Below are 20161 nucleotides of genomic sequence, written 5' to 3'. Positions count from 1 at the left end.
AAGGATATTCATAGTGGTTCCTCATTAGATCCAGAAAATTATAGGAAAAGTTTTTGAATTAAAAGATTCTTCAGGTTCATATAAGTTTCCCAATTAAAAAAAATTATATCTGCATTACTAATATAGCCCTTTTCTAATGCTTCATTAGAACGTATATTTAGTTGTTTAAAAATGTGTAGAACTGACTTGAGGACCAGATTGAGCACTGATATAGTGTCAGCAATATTATATACAAACCAAGGCATAAAAAATAACGGTGATACTCTGTTTGAACCGCAAGAACAAATGTACCAATTAAATTGGAGAATGTAATTAATTTTTATACTAAGTACCTGTAAATAGTGTGCAGTACACAATAATCATATCTGTAATAAGAAAATTTTGAGTAATTTGTTCGGATTTTGAGGATTTTTCGTTTGTGTTTGAGGAATTTCGTAATTTTTTTGTGGCAACACTGCCGACTTTTAGTTGAAGTTTAAGTTAATAACTTGAATTAATCGTGCACTAAAACTTTGAAAATGCGAGAAATTCGATATGTTTCCCATATTTTAGCGAATTTCTAGTAAATCTGGTTTTTTAACTTTTTTCATAGGATGGCTGGATTTCTCCCAAGGACATCGAAAAAATTAATTAAACTAAAATATCCTTTGCAATTTTTATCCTTCAATATCCCTATATAGATTAATAGGATTTAAATTAAATTAAATGCATTCAAATTTAAAAATCTTGAAGAATAATATTTTTGCAGGACATTTTTGACATGTTCCAAAAGGATAATTGAAAACGAAAGTTATAATTAATCTTGTTTTGAATTTTTCCTTTAATTGATACTAGGGATGTGCCGGGTATCCGGTAGATATCCGGAATCCGGCTTATCCGGCCTTTTTTCTGTTATCCGACTATCCGGCCGGATCCTGGCTAAAATCCGGCCGGATTTCCGGATTTCGATTATAGAAGATTCTATTTAAAAATGTAGTTCAGTTTTTTTTTTATTGTTATAATCAAATTTAATAGTATCTAACTAGCAATTAAGTGTTAAAAAGTTATATACTTTTTATTATGAAAAGAAGCATTTCCGCATTGCCGGTCAAGAACCCATTTCTATTTTCAACATAAATGCTACCGGATGCACTAAACATTCTTTTTGAGTTCATTGAGGAAGGAGGTTCGCGGAGATACTTCATTGCCAGTGTAAACAGGAGGAGGAAATATTTTTTCAACATATAACGTGTATATAAATTTAAATAAATAATATAAAAAAACCTTTTTAATATACAACGCTTTTATAAATGGACTAAAAAGTAGAAAATAATACTTCTCAGTCCCATAGAATTTGTTTTGATAACTTTTGATTTTGAAATTTTAGCAAAAGTCATTATAAACAATCTATGAAATTGAAAATGAAAAACGTGGAGCGCATGCAATACAAAGCATTCGATTTAGTTGACAATAGTCAAACTACATAACGTAGACCTAAAATTTCTACAGCGAAAGTAGAACTTTGGAATCGATTTTAAGCGGTCGTTATTCATATACCCACATACATACATACATATATTACTTTTCATATCAATTCAAGTGTATTACATGCGCCCCACGCTTTTCATTTTCAATTTCATAGATTGTTTATAATGACTTTTGCTAAAATTTCAAAATCAAAAGTTATCAAAACAAATTCTATGGGACTGAGAAGTATTATTTTCTACTTTTTAGTCCATTTATAAAAGCGTTGTATATTAAAAAGTTTTTTTTATATTATTTATTTTCTACTTTTTAGTCCTGTCTGAATAAAATTTTGCAATAGATATTAAAATAATTCAACGATATTAATAGAAAGGTGCACACACATGCATTTACATATGTATGTACATACAAACGAGCACCAATTAATTTTATTTAAAGAATGGCGTGTCGTCTATTTCCGGTGTAGAAACGTAGTACATGGGGCGACATCTAGATGTCATCTACCTCGCCCTATTCACTATGCTTTTTTATAGGAGCTTTTCAAAGCTTTGCTTTATGGTGTCGGACACACAACATTGAAAGCTTCTGGAACACAACATTGAAAGTTTCTGGAACACAACATTGCAAGTTGATAAAAGCGTTGTAAAATCACCGCAATTTCCAATTTTAAGAGTTTTGATAGTTTTGAATTTCTTGAAGTTTTCCCATTTTAAATAACTTGAGTGGAATTCCAAAATTTTCTAAACTTTCAAAACTTTGTGGATTTGAAAAATTTTAGTAAATCAGAATAAGTCAAAGAAAAAGAAATACTATATTTCTAGAAATTTTTTATTTTTCAAAAATTTTGAGAATTGAAGGAATTCTAAAAAAAAATCTCTAAGTAAAAGTGTAGAATATACAAAATTGATCAAACGAAATTAAAAGTTTTCGAATGTTAAAAACATTTACATATATCGTCGTTTTTGAAAATTTCAAAATTTCCGTAATTCTTGAAGATTAAAAAAATTTTTGGGCGGTGACGTTTTCAAAATTGTCAAAAAATTTAAAATTCTCAGTACAAAATTTTGGAAAAGTTCAGAAAAGTGGACAATTTTTGGAATTTTGCAAAAATGTTAATATAATTTAGAATTCTAAGAATTTTCTAGGTTGTATACATATGTAAGTACCATGAACATAAGAATTTTTCGTCAATTTGTGATGTTTAACATTTTTACATTTTAGGATGGATTTTAGAATAAATAAAATTCTAAAAATTTTGAAAAATATAAAAATTTCTAAAATCTCAATAATTTTGTACATTTCAAAATATTCTCATTTTATAAAAATTTCTAGAATCTTCCGGATTTCGAGTTTTTGAAACTTTGGAAATTATCCCAAAAATAAGAAATCTCAAGAAATTTAATAATTTCATAAACTTGCGAAAATATTCAAACTTGCTGTGACTTTCAACTATGTAAAATAGTACAAATTCGAAAATACAAAAGAAAAAGTAAAAATTTAAAATTAAGTAATTTCAAAATTTTGAAAACTCAATAAATTCGAAGAACTGATAGGCTCACTCAAATAACATAATACTTGAAGCTTAGCACACAACTAAAATTTTCAAACTCAAGTAAAATTTTACACACTTTTTCCATGAATTCAAATTTTCAAAAGCATCCATTCATTAGGTTTGTTCCACAAGCTACTCGAAGTCACTTCGAGTTACATATAGGCGTTCCACAAGTAAATTTTCGAGTTTCTTTGATATACGCTCACAGTTTAAACTTTGCTCGGGTTTTTCTCCAAGTAGCTCATATATTCTTGCAATAACATTTCACGATATTCAGGGAAATTGAAATATTTTAGGATTTAAAATATCTCACTCATCATTTCTTACAGTTGAATATTATGAAAACACGTGTTACACAGCTCTTAGGGGGCGAAATTTCCCCAATTTACCCCCGCTTATCCTGCTTTAAAAATATTTGTTTTTACGATGAACTTATTGTTTTTTATATTGGTTTGAACCGGGCTTGAACCCAGGCCCTGCGGAATGTTAGCGCGACCTGCTAACCGCTACACAACAGCGGCCGTCTATGATTCCACCAAATTAAAGGATCTTCTTGTCTGGGTATAGCTGTAAATATTTCTCCATTTCTCCATCGTTTGGCTGTCCACATCACTACAAAAACTGTAATCAATGTCAGAGCCGTTGGCGATTTCCCCAAAGCATTGCCATATATCCTGGTCTCGCTCTTCAATAGAAGCTTTCAATAGAATTCGGCCTTTTCATATGATTCAGCAGTTTTCTCCATGCTAACTGATTTCGAATTAGTTCGTTCTCCATATACCCAGTTTTTAGATTTATTGATGTCAGAAAAGAAAACGATTTTTGAAACAAGTGTCACAAAATATTGCAACAATGAAGCCTTACCGGGCGATTCGGGAAGCGAAACGACATTTAACCATGCATATCAATTAGATTTTCACATTTTAAAACAAAAAGAAATCAATCATACGTTTTTTCTTAGTGGCGTTCATTGTTGTTTATCTTTTGTTTCTGACGTTTCTTCTCTATTTACCAAAAATAATCGATAAATCCGGCTTGCAGACGGAGAAGTTATGTTTTTTATTACAGGATTATATAATAACTTGGATTTCAGAGGAGAAATTTTAGTATTCCTAATTACGTATTGGATAGTTCAGCTCGAAAAAGCAGATAATCTAGCTAAACAAAAAAAAACGAATATGAAAATATTGTGAAATTTATTAAGGGCAGCAGGCTACCGGATATCCGATCGGATATCCGAATCCGGCTCTTATTTTTTACAGGATATCCGGAATCCGATTATCCGGCAAAATCTCTATCCGGCCCTTCCCTAATTGATACCCATATTTTTTAATTTTGTGTAAGCTTTTGGAAATATATTATAATTTATGGTCCTTTGGAAAAAATCCTGAGCACCTGGTAAAAAACTAAAAACGCAGATTTACTAAATATTAAGCCCTAATACTGTATGGAGTATAGTAATACCGCCTTATATAAAAGTAAATGAGTAAGCTAACAAAACACGCGAACTGCACAACTTTGACGTGCAATTCGGCACTGGTTGTCGTGGTCCGAATTGCATAAAATTTTATTTGTATAGTTCTTAAGACAAAACCAATAAAATGAGGAAGTAATGTTAAAAAAAACTTTGGTCTTTTGTGACAGTACATATATAATTTTATTATTGCGATTTTGAGTGCATTTTTTCATATGACATATTTTTACATAGTAGTTATGTGACAACATTTAGTAATAAACTGAACTTCAACTAGGAACATTTTTCGGTTAAGCGTTACATCATTGGCTTTTCAAATAATACTTTAGCTCATACGCAATACTAAAAGTTGCCTTTTCAATAAGAGCTTAAAAACATACAATCTTAACTACACGACAACCTTTGAAGTTTTAATTTTTGTACCCGACCGCACTTGTGCATTCACATAACGGTCAGTATTGCCAGAGCTTTTTGGACCAACTGACTAATGGCCTGTATGCAGCTCTCAAGAAAAAGTTCAAGAAAAGATTGCAATTATTTCGTGTGTGTGTCCAAGGAATTTTGACGTTTTTGGTACTTCACAGCCTGTTGTCTCACTCTTTCCTCAAGAAATAATGGGACGGGCATATATTTCTGTTGCAAACCTGGGTTGCCTTGTGCTCCTTTTTCACAAAAAACTTTAGAAAATCGTAGTAGAAAGCGTATCAAATTTCTTAAGAACTGCGTACTGCCTTAAGGAAATTTGACTCAAGAAAATTTCTTCGCCATTCCTTATACGTCATTTTATATGGAGTTTTTGCTTTTCTTTTTCACATGTTATTTAAATAAACCACAAGTAGAAAGACTAGTTCTTGGAGAGAAGTTGCCAATACAAAGTAGAAAAAATTTTGCCAGCAAGAATTTGCAATGAATGAATTTTTGTCGACGATTATTTGAATAAACGAGTTCGTTAAATTCAAAAATTTACAAACGTGAGCGATTTTAAAGTGAAAAACGTAAGCAACTACTTGTTTACTTTATTAATTTAGTTAACTCCAATGATTCGAAAGGTACTCGGCTGAAAAAAACTGTATTCGTAATCGGAATGCAATCTCAACCAGAGTCGATATAGGAAACCCGACAGTTACTACGACAAAGAAATTGAAACGTATGTTGAAGAAAGTCGGACTAACAAGAAATATACATGTAGATCCTGTTTTTTGTTCCTCTGAAAGAATTTTAAAATCTCTATACATATTTCTTATGTTTGAAATGCAACCGTGGACACTGGAAGAAAACCTTGCAAACTCCTGCAAATTTGCGTTCGTGGAGAAATTTGCAAGTTTCCTTACTTGAGAGAGATTTTGGGAAAATTTTTTCTTACAGTCAGAAATTTGGGGTGATGAATTTTCGACGAACAAACCTATTGTCTTCCCAGAGAGTTTTGCTTTACATAGAAATTTGGGCTATTTTATTTTAATTTTGATGCATTTCAGTGCTGGTTCTTTTAACTCTAGTTGACCTTCGGTTTTTGGAATTTAAATAAGTTCTCAGAAAAAAAGTTTGTTTAAAAAATACATATTTACTATATCAAACTTTGTAAAAAAATTCAACAAAATTCCACAACTACAAACTTTGTGTTATGAATTTTTAGAAAAATTCTAAGTATGCAGTTTTACAGCTTCAGGGTTCGGAAATATTCACTCACCTTCCTACGCGAACGCGAAAGTGAACGTATCGAATATTCTCTATTGATTCTCCTTCGCGAACGAAAAGCATAAAACCAGTCCAGATGGTTCGCGTTCGCGAATGTTAGGTGGACAAAATTTCCGCTGTTGTTCGTACGAGTATGTATTCGTGGAACAAACAGTGTAGCTATACGTGGCAGCGATGTCTTCCAGGGTTGCCGATTTAGGCTTTTCCTACTAAAATTGGTAGGTTTTTTTCTCGTTGGTAGGATGGTAGGATGCTTAAAATTTTGGTAGGACACAGTAAACAGAAAACATCTCTGGTCTGATTATGTTTCTTGCATAAGTCGAACTGTTTGCCGTTATATCAAACACATTAAAAAAAAGATTGCTTACTGGTATAGGCATGTAGGGATTTTATTATGTAATAACTTTCAAATATAACGTTGTTATAAGTTACTTTACCATGTTAGATTTAAGCATGTTTGTTTCAAATATTCATTTTCTTAAACCGAAAATTTTAAATTTTTTTGTCATTACATTTTCATTGGAGTTGAACGCAAGATCGTTTTTGAAATTATTTAATAAATATCTTAAAATAAATTTTAAAATCAAATATATTAAATGACCTACATTTTTGGCGATCCTGCCGGTCTGTAAATTTGAATCAGACTAATTGGCAACGAGGACATACATACAATACCGGATATTGCTGCGAAATTCAATATAACTAACAGCAACATCGATTGCAGCAACATAAGTTAAAAAATTAAAACCATTGATTAAACATGTCAACATTGGTTGAATCAGCAAATGAATAATAAGGGCAGTTTTTCTCTACACTTTAGCAAATATATCGGTCGCAGTTACTAACTTCGTCGAGGTCGTCGTCGTAATCAAAGTTACCGTCGAAGATATAGTCACAGTCACAGTCGCAGGTACAGTCACAGTTGCGGATACAGTCACCGTTGCAGATACAGCCAGAGTCAAGTATTTATCATCTCCAACGTTCAATAAGGGTGAGCTTATTCAATCATTAATATAAGAGTGAATTATATATATATCATAAGTTGTGAATTGGACAGATTTGCCACGCACTGTTGAACTATATCGAGAAAATACAATTAATTGCGACGCGTGCTACCTATATTATATTTAAGTATACATATATGTATGTGTATATACATTAACTTATACATTATTATTAAAGTTTTGTTTGTCAACTAAACTGTGAACACCCCTTCTAGAAATTTTTATAACGTTAAAATTGTGTACACAATGTTTCACTCACCACAACATGACGCGCACACAGCTACACGTATAAGTAATTTAAACGACTCGCTCATTAATTTACAAGATAACACTTTTCAAGAGGAATTAGAAAATCCTTACAGTGGTCGGACTAGTCATGAAATTTGTGCAACTTCGGTTAAGTTGCCGCAATTTTGGGCGAGTTGCCCTGAAGCATGGTTTATACATGCTGAAATGCAATTCAGCACAAAAACTATAACGCAAGAGACAACTAAGTATGAGTATACAATTACTGCACTTCCGCAGGAGGTGATAGTGACAATTTTAGATTTTATACAGAATCCGCCAGAAAGCAACAAGTTTACTGCTTTAAAGAAGATTTTAATTGATAGAAATTCATTTAGTGAAAATGCTAAGTTAGATAGAATTTTATCTGATTCTCTAATGGGCGATCGTAAGCCTTCAGAATTTTATAGGTCTATGCTTCTACTTTCTGGTTCCACTTTTAGCTCAGACGTTATTAGGAAACTTTGGTTAAAGAAATTGCCGAAAAATATTAGTTTACATTTAGTTAGTTCAAACATTAGTGGCATGAATCAATTGACGAAATTAGCAGACAACATTTGGGATCAAATTAATAATAATGAGGTAGCTTCTGTGAGTAATTTTCAAAATTCTAAAGAAGATAAATCAATTATCAAAACATTGTGTGAAAATTTTCAAAAATTTACTATGGAACTGTGTGAAATTAAGAATGAAATTAAACAAGGTCGATTAAGTGTACGTTCGGTCAACAGGAATCGTTTTAGAATTCCTTTAAGTGATAGATCAAAATTTCGTGAAAATCCGAACTGGTTATGTAGGTATCACTATAAATTCGGAGATAAAGCTCGGAAATGTGAGAAACCTTGTGCTTTTTTAAAAAGTAATAATACGAAAAACTAAAATCCTCCGTTGTTGCCGCTGCAAACTTGGATTTTTCTACACGTCGCCTCTTTATTTACGATAGAAGAAAACAAACTCAATTTTTTAATTGACAATGGTGCCAAAATTTCGGTACTTCCTGTATCCAAATTTCCATGTACCAAAAAATCGGAGGATTTGGTTTTAGCAGCAGCTAACGGTTCGTCAATTTCCACTTACGGAAAAAAACTTTTAAATGTGAATTTAGGATTAAGACGGGATTTACCTTTTTTATTTTTGGTAGCTGACATTGGAAAACCTATAATAGGAGCCGATTTTCTGTGTAAATATGGTCTTCTTATTGATATTAGACATAAATGTTTAGTTGATCAATTAACAAATCTTTCTGTTAATGCAATATCGTCTTTTTGTAATGTTTCGCTTCCGAAAATTTTCTCAGTGGATAATCAATATACGAAGTTGTTGAAACAATTTCCTATACTAATTGCAGAACCAGACTATACAAAACCAGTTAGGCATCGTACTGTACACCGACTTGTTACGGAAGGAAATCTTCCATTTTCTAAGCCAAGGCGCTTAGATCCGATTAAGTATCAGGTCGCTAGACGCGAGTTTGAATTTCTAGTAAAAACAGGAATTTGCAGGCCTTCGAGTTTCTCAGTAGCATCACCTCTTCATCTAGTTTCAAAGAAAGAGGCTAATGACTGGCGGCCTTGTGGTGATTTCCGAAGATTAAATATTGTGACTGTACCAGATCGTTACCCTTTGCCTCATATTCACGATTTTAACATGAATCTCAGGGCGAAGAGGATATTTTCAAAATTAGATTTAGTAAGGGCATACCATCAAATTCCAATGGCAGAAGAAGATGTTTATAAAACAGCAATTACTACTCCGTTTGGTATGTTTGAGTTCACCCGCATGCCATTTGGTCTTAGCAATTCGGCACAAACGTTTCAAAGATTTATCAATGAAGTAGTCAACAATTTAGATTTTGTTTTTGCTTACATTGATGATCTTTTAGTTTCAAGCGAAGAACTGAAGAACAGCATTTAAAAGATCTGAGTGTACTTTTTGAGCGTTTAGCAGAATACGGTTTAAACATCAAACCAAGTAAATGTATTTTTGGTGTAACAAATATCGATTTTTTAGGACACAATATATCTGAGGCGGGAATAAAACCTTCAGAAAATAGAATAGAGGCCATCCGAAATTTCGAGCTACCGAAGTCAATAAAACAGGCACAAAAGTTCATAGGTAGGGTTAATTACCATCATAGATACATTCCAAAATTAGCAGAGTTGACTGGTACAATCTACGATTTGATTAACAGAGCGAGTAAGAAACATAACAAAACTTTAGTTTGGGACGATACATCTACTAATGCCTTTATATGCATTAAAGCGAAATTTGCATCTACGATATTGTTGCATCATTTTAACAAAGACGCCAAATTATCTTTAACCGTGGATGCATCTAATATATATACGGCAGTTGGTGGTGTTATACAACAACAATGCGATGACAAGTCTGAACCATTTCTCCAACGGAAATCAAATACAGTGCTTTTGACAGAGAACTATTAGCAATTTATTTAAGTATTAAACATTTTCGGTATCTTTTATAAGGACGACAATTAACTGTTTTTACAGACCATAAGCCCTTGATTTTTGCTCTTGACTCGAAAACCGAACGCAGCCCAAGACAAACAAGGCACCTAGAGTTTATAGCAGAGTTTACTAATGACATCCAGTATATAAAGGGTCAAGCAAACATTGTGGCTGACACGTTATCGCGGGCGTTTGAAGTGGGATTGATTAATAACGCAGAACTTATTTTTAAAACCTTGCGGAGTGAACAACAACAGGACAACGAACTTCTTGAACTTGTTTCTGGACAAACATTTCGAAATCTTGAATTAATTAAAATTCCCATTCTAAATTTTGATATTTGGTGTGAAGTGTCAAGAGAAAATCCCAGACCATTCATTCCAAATAGTTTAAGAAAAACTGTGTTTGTTATGCTACATGGAATTACGCATCCTGGTACGGGGAGAACACGTCGATTAATTGTCAAAAAGTATCATTGGCCAAGTATGAACAAGGAAATAAACTTATGGTCTAAAGAATGTATTGACTGTCAGAAATCTAAAATTTTTCGTCACACTAACAGCCGTATTCTAAGAAAGTCACAAACTTTAGCTCATCACTGCTGTGATTTCTACTGCGCCTCAAAACTTGCTGCTGCAAAAAATATGCCGCTACAATAAAAATTTTTAAATTTTTGTGTATTTTTCTAGCACTCAAAATCGAATTTTTTGTGACACATTTCTCGGCGCACTAGAAATCACAACAGTGATGAGCTAAGTTTTGTGACTCTGTTAGAATAGAGGGGTTAATCTCCAGTTGAGAAAATTACAATACCAAAGAGTAGATTTGAACATATTCATATAGATAAAGTTGGACCTCTACCTGTATCAAAAGGTCATCGGTATCTTTTGACAATAGTTGATAGTATAGGTATATGCTTTAAGGGATATTTCTGCAAAAACGGTTGCTAGTAAGTTTTTTGCTGAATATGTATCACGTTTGGATTCATTCTGAATCTAATAACCTAGCCGTTAAACCAGAACCAAACACCCCTTAGACTTTCAACAAGATCAGGCCTAGGATCTTTAGGCCCGAACGACCTTACGATGGTATGCATTTTGATTCTAATAATGGAAAGGGTATAGAAAGGATAATAAAATACATTCACAATTATTAAAGTGTTCAATATTGCTTTAAATTTAACTGGAAATTAACAAATCGCAAAACATCGGAAACCATCGATATATCGATGTTTCTCTGGCGATGTATTTTAGCCTCGATGTTCTTTTCTCCGATGCATCGAAACATCGATGTATCGATGCTGCTGCTCAAAATTTGCATCCCTAAGTCCCGGACAGTTGGCAAGCCTAACCGTGAGGTTTCTTTTGAACTTGCTTATGTATATATACTTCATAATATACATATGAATGCAAATGAGCGATGTATAAAAAAAGACTACGACAGAATTTTACTTTCTGCTACGATTTTTCACGTCATTTACTCCGAAGGCTTTATTAAAATTACAAACTATGCGAATTTTTTTTGTCATTTTTTCAGTTTTTTCGCAATTCACTCGATATTTTGAGGGTGTAGAAGTCAAACGGACCTCAGATTCGGATTCAGCGTGTCGAAATACATGTCGGTGGGTGCCTCTGGTTAAAAGCACACACCACTTTTTTCGTGTGCTAATGTATGTACATATGTATGTATACTATAGCTGATATCCTGAACTTTTTGCTTACCTGGAAATCTTATTTTAAGTATAAAAACCAGCAAAAATAAATGTATTTAATGCTGTCAAATGCCGTCTTCTGGATTAAGATAAATGGTAGGAAAAAAACCAATTTGGTAGGTTTTTGAACAAGCTCTTGGTAAAAAAGAAAGTTTTTCAGTGTAACTCTGATGCCTTCGCGAAGGTTCACTGCCGTCGTTCTCGTTCATAAGTGAATGTGAATGCTGCGTCAAACATATGCGGAAAGTTGGTGTGGCTGGGGATACTATTCTATGCTAAGGCAATTTTGTTAATTGCATAAGACTTACACCGTTCATTCGCTTTTCAAAAATGAGGTGTCAAATGAAAGCGCCTCTATATGTGCAGTAAGGTTATAATTTTTTAATAGGGTTGCCACCTGCTTTTTAAATTATGATATTTACACCGTTCGCCCGATTTTCGAATATGAGGTGTCAAACGAAGGGACTTGGCGAACAGATGGGAAAGTTGGGTTTATTTTTTGAATAGGGTTTTATATGCCCTTGTTTTCAGCTGATTAAGTTAAGCGACATTTGGATTAGTTTTTACTATTTTTTCTTTGGTTTATTTTATGTTTACATTTTTTTTGATAAAAGTCTGGCCCTTTACATAACCAGCGCCACATAAATCCACATTTCAAACTTCGTACAAAAATTCAACAAACTTTATCAATTATCTGCACCCAAAAATTTCAAACTTTCTTTTAGGTACGCAGTGTTATAGTGCCTTTAATTTTAGTGGGCTAAAGTGCAAATTTCGAGCCACTTGGAAATCGTGCTAATTTTTAATAATCTTTCTGGCTGGCTGACAGTGTTGTCCATTTTCTGCCATATAAAGTATGCTCGTATAAAGTAGTCTCCTCAAGAGAAACGCACTTTGCCGATTGAAAAATATTGATTTTCAAGGATTCTATACCATTTTCACGAAAAATTGTTTTTTTTTGCCATATAAAATATATGGGAAACTTTGAGCGCGTTGAGGCCCTCTAAATATTTATTGATTAAAAAAACAGGATTATATTTTTTCGATGCAGAAAAATCCTAGCATTAAAATTCCGACTTTACTTTTTTTCAAGCACTCTTTTGTGTACTTCATGTTTAATATTTTTTTAATAAAAGTCTAGCCCATTATATAACAAGTACCACCATATAAATCCACACTTCAAACTTTGTACAAAAATTATAAAAATTCAAAAAATTTTCCAAAACCCCCAAAAATTTCAAACTTATAATACAGAATTTTCAGAAACATGAAATTTTAATAGGATATGGCGAACATGCAGTTCACAAGAAACCGGTGAAGAAACAAATTGCTATTATTTCGTGTGTGTGTGTGTCCAAGGCATTTTGACATCTGATACAGCCTGTAGCCTCACTCTTTCCCCAAGAAATAATGGAACGGACATATATTTCTGTTGCAAACATGGGTTGCCTTGTGCTCTTTTTTCACAAAAGACTTTAGATAACCGTGGTAGAAAGCGTAGCAAATTTCTTAAGAACTGCGTACTGCCTTAAGGAAATTTGACTGAAGAAAATTTCTTAGCCATTTCTTGTACGTCGTTTTACACGGAGTTTTCGCTTTTCTTGATAGCTGCCTTTAAAGTGCAAATTTCAAGACGCTAAAAAGTCGCGTTGATTTCTAATATATTTGACAGTGCTAGGCATTTGCTTCCTTATAAAATAAATTGTCGAGCATACTTTACATACCGAGGACTTATATTCAATACCCTCTATCTGCTGTTTTCACAAAAACTACTTTATGATGTTAGAACCCATCTGGGACTTACCTGTCATCCCCAAAACGGTGCCGATCGAGGGTAAGAATGTAGGAATGCGAGATGACGCGAAAGACCGTAGTAGGGGTGTCGCCTTTGCTCTCACCTATTGCGGAACTTTTGTTTTCCGCCGTATGATGGCAATGGCAAGTCCATGGTGTTGTTTGTGTGCGCCGTGGTGGCGACCGCTAAAGCGCCCAATTCGCCTTTAGAATGATCGGGCCGGCGCCAATTGATCGGGCACCAACAACACCGGCGCTGACACTCCAACGGTTTGCGTACCGGTGCGTAGGTTGCGGCCTGGCTCGCGACTGCGTGCCGGGGCAGTTCTAAGCGAGCTTTGAGAAAGGCAACATCCTTATTGCGAGCGCGAGTGCTTTTATACATAGTAGCCCAGTAAAATTAGATAAATTTGTGTAGTGCGAAGTGCTTTATCTTTAATAAAAATTCGGGAAGTGCCAGGCGAGGCACTTAGGTTGCAGTGGCAGTAGCAATTAGTTTCGAGGAGCAGCGCCAGTCGAGGCGTGGTGAAGTCGGCTCCGGATTTGGGAGCCAAATTCCCGAGGAGCACCCTTGCGGTCGGAACGCCCACCGACCGCCGATAAGTATCGTCTTCTTTTGTTGTGTCTGTGTTCAGGCGTTATTGTTGTCGGCAGGCTTCCTCTTATTGTGTTTCCCTTTCCGATCCTGTTTAGCATCCTGCACCCTGAGCCCAGTCATACAGGCGGTAGTGCGAGTGGGTTCGTAACCTTTTGGTTGGACCTCACCTCGGGTGCGCCCCAAAAACAAGGTTTTGTTTTGTTTCGATTCCTTGGTCGTAAATCTTGTTGTCTTGTTTTCGACCCACCCTAGTATTGGTAGCTTCATATTTATTGTGTGTGATAACTAGTGCATTTTATTTAGTTTGATTAGTCTGTATACTGTCTTGTTGTTCCCCCTGCCAGCAACCCCGCCGTCTCCACTGAGCCAGCCGGTTGCTTGGTTTTTTTGTCATCTCCCTTTTGTGCGTATATTTGTTTACCTAGTTTGGCCCGGCGCATTGTTGTTGCGCACGGTAAGTGCATTTATTTGGGACATTAGGTAGGTCGGCTTTTGGATACAAAAGGTAAGGTGACAAATTCGTGCCCAACGTGAGGCCTCTCTATTTTGTTTAGTAGCGTTCAAATATAGTGTACATTAGGCTGGGCCGCATTTTGTATTTGTGGTATTAAGTTTGGTTTGGTATTTTGAATATTAATCTTTTTTTTTTCTTTTTAATTTTTTTTTTTGGCAGCAGGAACACAAGGAGGATTTTTTTTTCCTTGGCGGTTCGGGGCGGCGAGGTAACGGACGGTCAGAGTATACCTGAGGAACTTATTTTCCTCTCAATACGTACATACATATACATATACGGTGGTATCGGAGGACAAGCGTTGTCGGGCTATACGGAGCATTGTTGTTGGATTGTGTGTCGGCGGAAGATTTGGAGCACGAACAGATAAGTGTAGTGTTAAGTAATTAGGGCGCGGAAAAAGAAACGAAGCTAAAGTTAATATTGAAAAAAGCGCTTCAAATTAATATTCTGTGTGGTGGCGAGCCTTTTGCTTCGATTTTAGCCTTTTGTTCAAATTGGATAATAAAGTACGCTATTGGTTGCATTTTAATAAAAAAAAATTTTAATAAAAACAAATTAAGAAATACTTAAAGTTAAAGAAAGACCACCCTAGTGGTAAACATATTTACATACATACGTACATTGGCCGCACCACTTTGTTTTGCGTGGGATCTATTGCATACATATATACATATACCTACATAGTACATACGTATATTTATTTTTACATATTGGTCGTTTTTACATTTGCTTGTACCGTTTTATTTAGCAGTACGCATTATTTTTGTTTTGTTTTTTTGTGTAGTTAGGCTCTACTGTTGTCGCGCGTGATAGGGTCATTTTGTTGTGCCAGTATAGGGCAACTTACAACCCAGCAGTAAAGTGAGGTATAGGCATTGGAGTACCAAGTGGTCGCAAACTGGTCGGTAGTAAGCGATAACTGGTTTTTATACATATTTTAAAAGTTTTGTTTTCGCGAGTTTTGATTTTCGGTCGTGTTCTTAAACTGTTAAGTCGTCGTATTTTTTTCGGTTTTGTTAATTATTTTTTGGAAAATTTTGATTTTATTCGAACCTTTTGAAACTTATTTAAATTAATCGATCTCTTGGTTCGGCAATTTTATTTTCGGTTTCCTGTTTTTACGGTCCGCCTCTTGGTTTAAATTTTTTATTCAATAATTTTGTTTCGATTTATCGTTTTTTGGAACTTTTTTGTTCGCGGTTGAGTTATTAATTTTTGCGGAGTAATTCTGGCAGTAAAGTTAAATTTTGCTTGTATATTTTTTTTTCTTTAGTCAGTTTTAGATTTTTGACAATTACCTCTGTTATTTTTCTTTGAATCCTTGGGGTTTTGTTATTTATTTATTTATTTTTTATTCTGTCTGATTTGTTTTTTTCTTCGTTTTTGGATTTTGGATAGTTATTTATTTTACTGCGCTTTTGATTTTATTTTAAATATTTTGGGGTTTTCGTTACATTTTGGGTCTTTTTTGATTCATACGACATGGAGATTAATCGGTTGTCGCAAGAGGAGTTGTCGTATGAGATGGAGGCTCGGGTTCTCCCGGTAGGGTCGGTCGACAATATGCGGAAATCTTTGCGGGCGTCAAGGTTGTTAGAGAGGAGAGGGTCGGTAAACCTCTTCCAGGACTACCCCTTAAGTTTCGAGGAGGATCGGGACGCGATCGGCCAAAAGTTGAAGGAGGTCGAGTCGTTGATGAGCGAGTTGGCGAAGGGCGCGAAGCCGTCGACTGGGGCCAAGGCCATGCCTAAGCTAGAGTGGTTCTTAGCAAGGATAGGGCGCGCGAAACCCAGCAACGATGCGGAGATGACGCAGCAGTCGAGTTTGAAGAGCAGGTTGATGCTTTGCTTGGCTGACTTGCAGGAGGCAGTTGGCGAGGAGGAGGATGAGTGACCGAGAACGAGGCTCGGCGGTAAGATCGGCAGCGGCACCAGGCGAGGTGGCCGAAGAGAGGGCGTGCGGGTCGGTTGAACCGGTCGGGAGCGTGAAGCCGGAGAACTTTCAAAGTGGGACGTGCGTTTCGATTGGTAGAAGTCGGGTCTTTCGGTTCACGCTTTTCTGGAAAGGGTAGAGGAGTTGAGTGAAGCCCGCGGTGTGGCCCCTGCTCAACTTTTCCGAGGCGCGGTTGATTTATTTTCGGGGAAGGCACTTCTATGGTTTAGGTCAGTTAGGCGCTCGCTAAGTAGGTGGAAGGAACTGGTTAGGGAGTTGAAGTTGGAGTTTTGCCCTCCAACTACGATGACTTGCTGATGGGCGGGATACGGCGGCGGACTCAGGGAGCGAATGAGTCCATCGGAGTCTACGTGGCAGCGATAAAAATTATGTTCGGTCGGTTACATGAGCCCCTGTCGGAGAGTAGAATGCTAGGGATAATTAGGGCAAATCTACTACCCTTTTATCAAACGCAGCTGGGACTAGTTTCGCCAGGATCGGTTGCGGAACTAGTCGCCTTGGGTAGAAAATTAGAGTCGGTTAGGTCGTCGGTTGAAGCTTTTGTCCCTCCACCAAGTCACAAGGCCAAGGGTCTGTTGGAGCCTGACTTGGCTTATGCCTCGGTGGGCTCGGAGGTCGCAGCGGTGGCAGATTCAACGGACCACGAAGGGTTTAGGGCGGGGCCTAATACCCGTTGTTTTAATTGCAAGCGGTTTGGTCATGTTTCAGCTGATTGTGGAAAGGGGATAAAGTGCTTCGGCTGTGGTAGGCCTGGGGCCATGAAGCGGGACTGCCCGGTGTGTGCAGCGAAGCGGAATGGTGCTCAGGGTACCCAGCGTAGTCCGGGTGGAGGTGGTCGGCGGAACCTCAACCCGTTTAGGTCGGAGTCGAAGTCGAATAGTAGGGCGAATAGTAGGGCGAATTCGAAGTCGAATGTTAGGTCGGAAAATAAGTCGGGAAATGGGAGGTAGACCCCTGGGACAGCAGGTCAGGTGGTCTTGTAGGGCGAGTTAGTAATCCTGCTAACTCCCAGCTGGCTAAAGTAGGGTTCGGTAATTCAGATATTCGGTTGGCGTATTCGCTTGTCTCAGACGGCTTCGATAAGCGTCCGTATTTGGATGTGAGAATTTTTGGTTACACTTTTAGGGCGTTGTTGGATTCTGGTACGTGGAGAACGGTAATTGGTCGGTTAGGTTGGGAAGTTTTCTCATCTTGGGGCGTTAGGGGGTCTTCATCGAATATTCCCTTGAAAGTTACCCTTGCGGATGGAGGCCATGTATCGGTGTTAGATTCGGTCTCGCTGCCAATTGAGGTAGAGGGCAAGTCAGTCCTCGTTGAGTGCCTCGTAGTTCCTGGTTTGCCTCAGAGCGTTATCCTTGGGGTCGATTTTTGGACCAAGGCGGGTATTATCCCGGATTTGATGAAAATGAGGTGGAGCTTTTCTCGGCCGGAACAGGACTGTTTGGCGGCGATAGACGATCACTCCGAGTTACGCAATAGAGAGGCTAGTGCTTTAGGTGAATTAGTTGCCCGGGCGTTCAGGGCTATGCCAGAAGGGTTAGGTCGAACCCACTTTGTTGAGCATCGGATTAGGGTAAAAGCAGGAGTCGAACCTGTGCAGCAGAGGTATTACCCGGTGTCTCTCGCCATACAGTTGCGTATATACGAGGAGTTAAAAGACATGCTCGATAAGGGAGTAATTGAAAAGTCGCATAGTCCTTGGGCGTCCCCCGTAGTCATGATTAGGAAGAAAGATGGGTCTTATAGGTTTTGTGTAGACTATAGGGTTTTAAATAAATGTACAGAGAGAGATAGCTACCCCCTTCCTTATGTTTCGGCGACTTTAGATAAGCTAAGGGACGCCAGGTGCATAACGCACCCGCGACTTGGCAAAGATTAATAGATTCAGTTATAGGTCCCGAATTAGAGCCCCATGTCTTTGTTTACCTTGATGACATCATTATCGGTACAAATAACTTCAATAAACATCTAGAGATTCTGCAGATAGTTTTAGATAGGTTAGCTAAAGCGGGCCTTAGGTTGAATAGCGATAAGTGCAACTTTTGTAGGCCAGAGTTGAAGTATTTAGGCTACGTGGTAGACTAGCACGATCTCCACGTAGACCCAGAAAAGGTTGAAGCGATGGTTAACATCGAAAATGTGAACAGGTTAGGTCATTTATAGGTACAGTGTCCTAGTACCGAAGATTTATTAAGGACTTTGCTGAGTTAGTTAGGCCTCTCACCGAATTAACAAAGAAAAACCGAAAGTTCGAGTGAAACGAAGATTCTGAACGGAGCTTTAGGGAGGCGAAGGAGTGCCTAGTGACAGCACCCGTTTTGAGCTGTCCAGATTTTGAGAAGCCTTTCACAATCCAGACAGACGCGTCTGATTTCAGTATAGGAGCAGTTTTGACCCAAAGACTTGAGGACGGTGAGAGGGTTATAGCATATTTGAGTAGGTTCCTGAATAAAAATGAGAAAAATTATTCGACGACAGAGAAGGAGTGTTTAGCGGTCTTGTGGCCGGTAGAGAAATTGCGTCCATATATTGAAGGCGCTAGGTTTACTGTCGTCACTGACCATTATTCTTTGGTTTGGCTGAACAACTTGAAGGATCCTTGTGGTAGGTTAGCGCGTTGGGGGCTAAAGCTCCAGAAGTATGACTTTGAGAATGTCCACCGGAAGGGAAAGGAACATGTGGTTCCAGATATGTTGTCCCGTAGTGTGCCTGTTGCTGAAGTTTCCACTAGTGACCCCTGGTTGTCGAAGATGATTCGGTCTGTAGAAAATAGACCCTTATCGTACCCAGCGTAGAGAGTAGAAGGCGGCTGCCTCTACAAATTTGTTAAGTCCGAATTCCCCTCTATTTACGGTGATTCTTTGGATTGGAAAAAGGTTGTTGGTCGAGAGGAGAGGGCTGAGATTCTGAGTAAATGTCATGATGACCAGTTGGCCGGTCACATGGGCACTCGGGAAACTTTCGCTTGGATTGGACAAAATTTTTATTGGCCGCAGATGAAGGCGGATATCGCGAAATATGTTCGAAAATGTAAGATTTGTAAATTTTGGTAGGGAAATGGCGTTGGAAAGCAGTAGGAGATATATCGAGTCATTAGGAGAGCAGGAGAGAATTAATTGTGAAGAAAGAGAAAAGAGACTCGAAGAGATTAGGTCTAGCGTTAGAGTGAGGTTAGAGGAGGCCAGTGCCAAGTTAGCAAGAAATTATAACCTTAGGAGAAGAGATGTGCAATATATGCCAGGAGAGTTAGTTTGGAGGAAAAATTTTGTATTATCTGATGCAGCAAATTACTACGCGGCGAAGTTAGCGCCGAAATATATAGGACCTTTTATAGTGAAGAAGAAGGTGTCACCATGGACTTATGTCCTGGTAGACGAGTCAGGCAAAGACAAAGGGACATGGAACGTGAAGGAGTTAAGACCATATAGGGACAATTAGGAGATAGGTATTTCACAAAAGAAAGCAAGCTTTCTTTTTAAGGAGGAAGGAGTGGGGTTGTCGCGTACTGGCCGCAACAAAATAAACATTTGTTTCCCCTTCGTTCTATTTACCTATTTCCTTTCACTCCGGCCGATAGGAGTGAAGGCTGCCGACACTCGACGGTACATATGTATGTACTTACCTAAATAAATAGCAGAATAAGCTCAAG

The 20161-nt window shown here is 37.1% G+C and overlaps 1 protein-coding gene across 1 annotated transcript in view; it reads right to left on the bottom strand.

Moving 5' to 3' along the window:
• Positions 1–20161, bottom strand: part of LOC118749276 (protein furry-like) — a 1083341-nt gene that overhangs the window by 729275 nt on the left and 333905 nt on the right. The gene's annotated exons all lie outside the window — the stretch shown is intronic.

This window comes from Rhagoletis pomonella, unplaced genomic scaffold (assembly GCF_013731165.1).
Source record: "Rhagoletis pomonella isolate Grant_MI unplaced genomic scaffold, Rhpom_1.0 Rhpom_scaffold_00014, whole genome shotgun sequence".
Lineage (NCBI taxonomy): Eukaryota > Metazoa > Arthropoda > Insecta > Diptera > Tephritidae > Rhagoletis > Rhagoletis pomonella.
The sequence above is the reverse complement of the archived record's forward strand: the minus strand, read 5'-3'. Positions and strand labels throughout refer to the sequence as shown.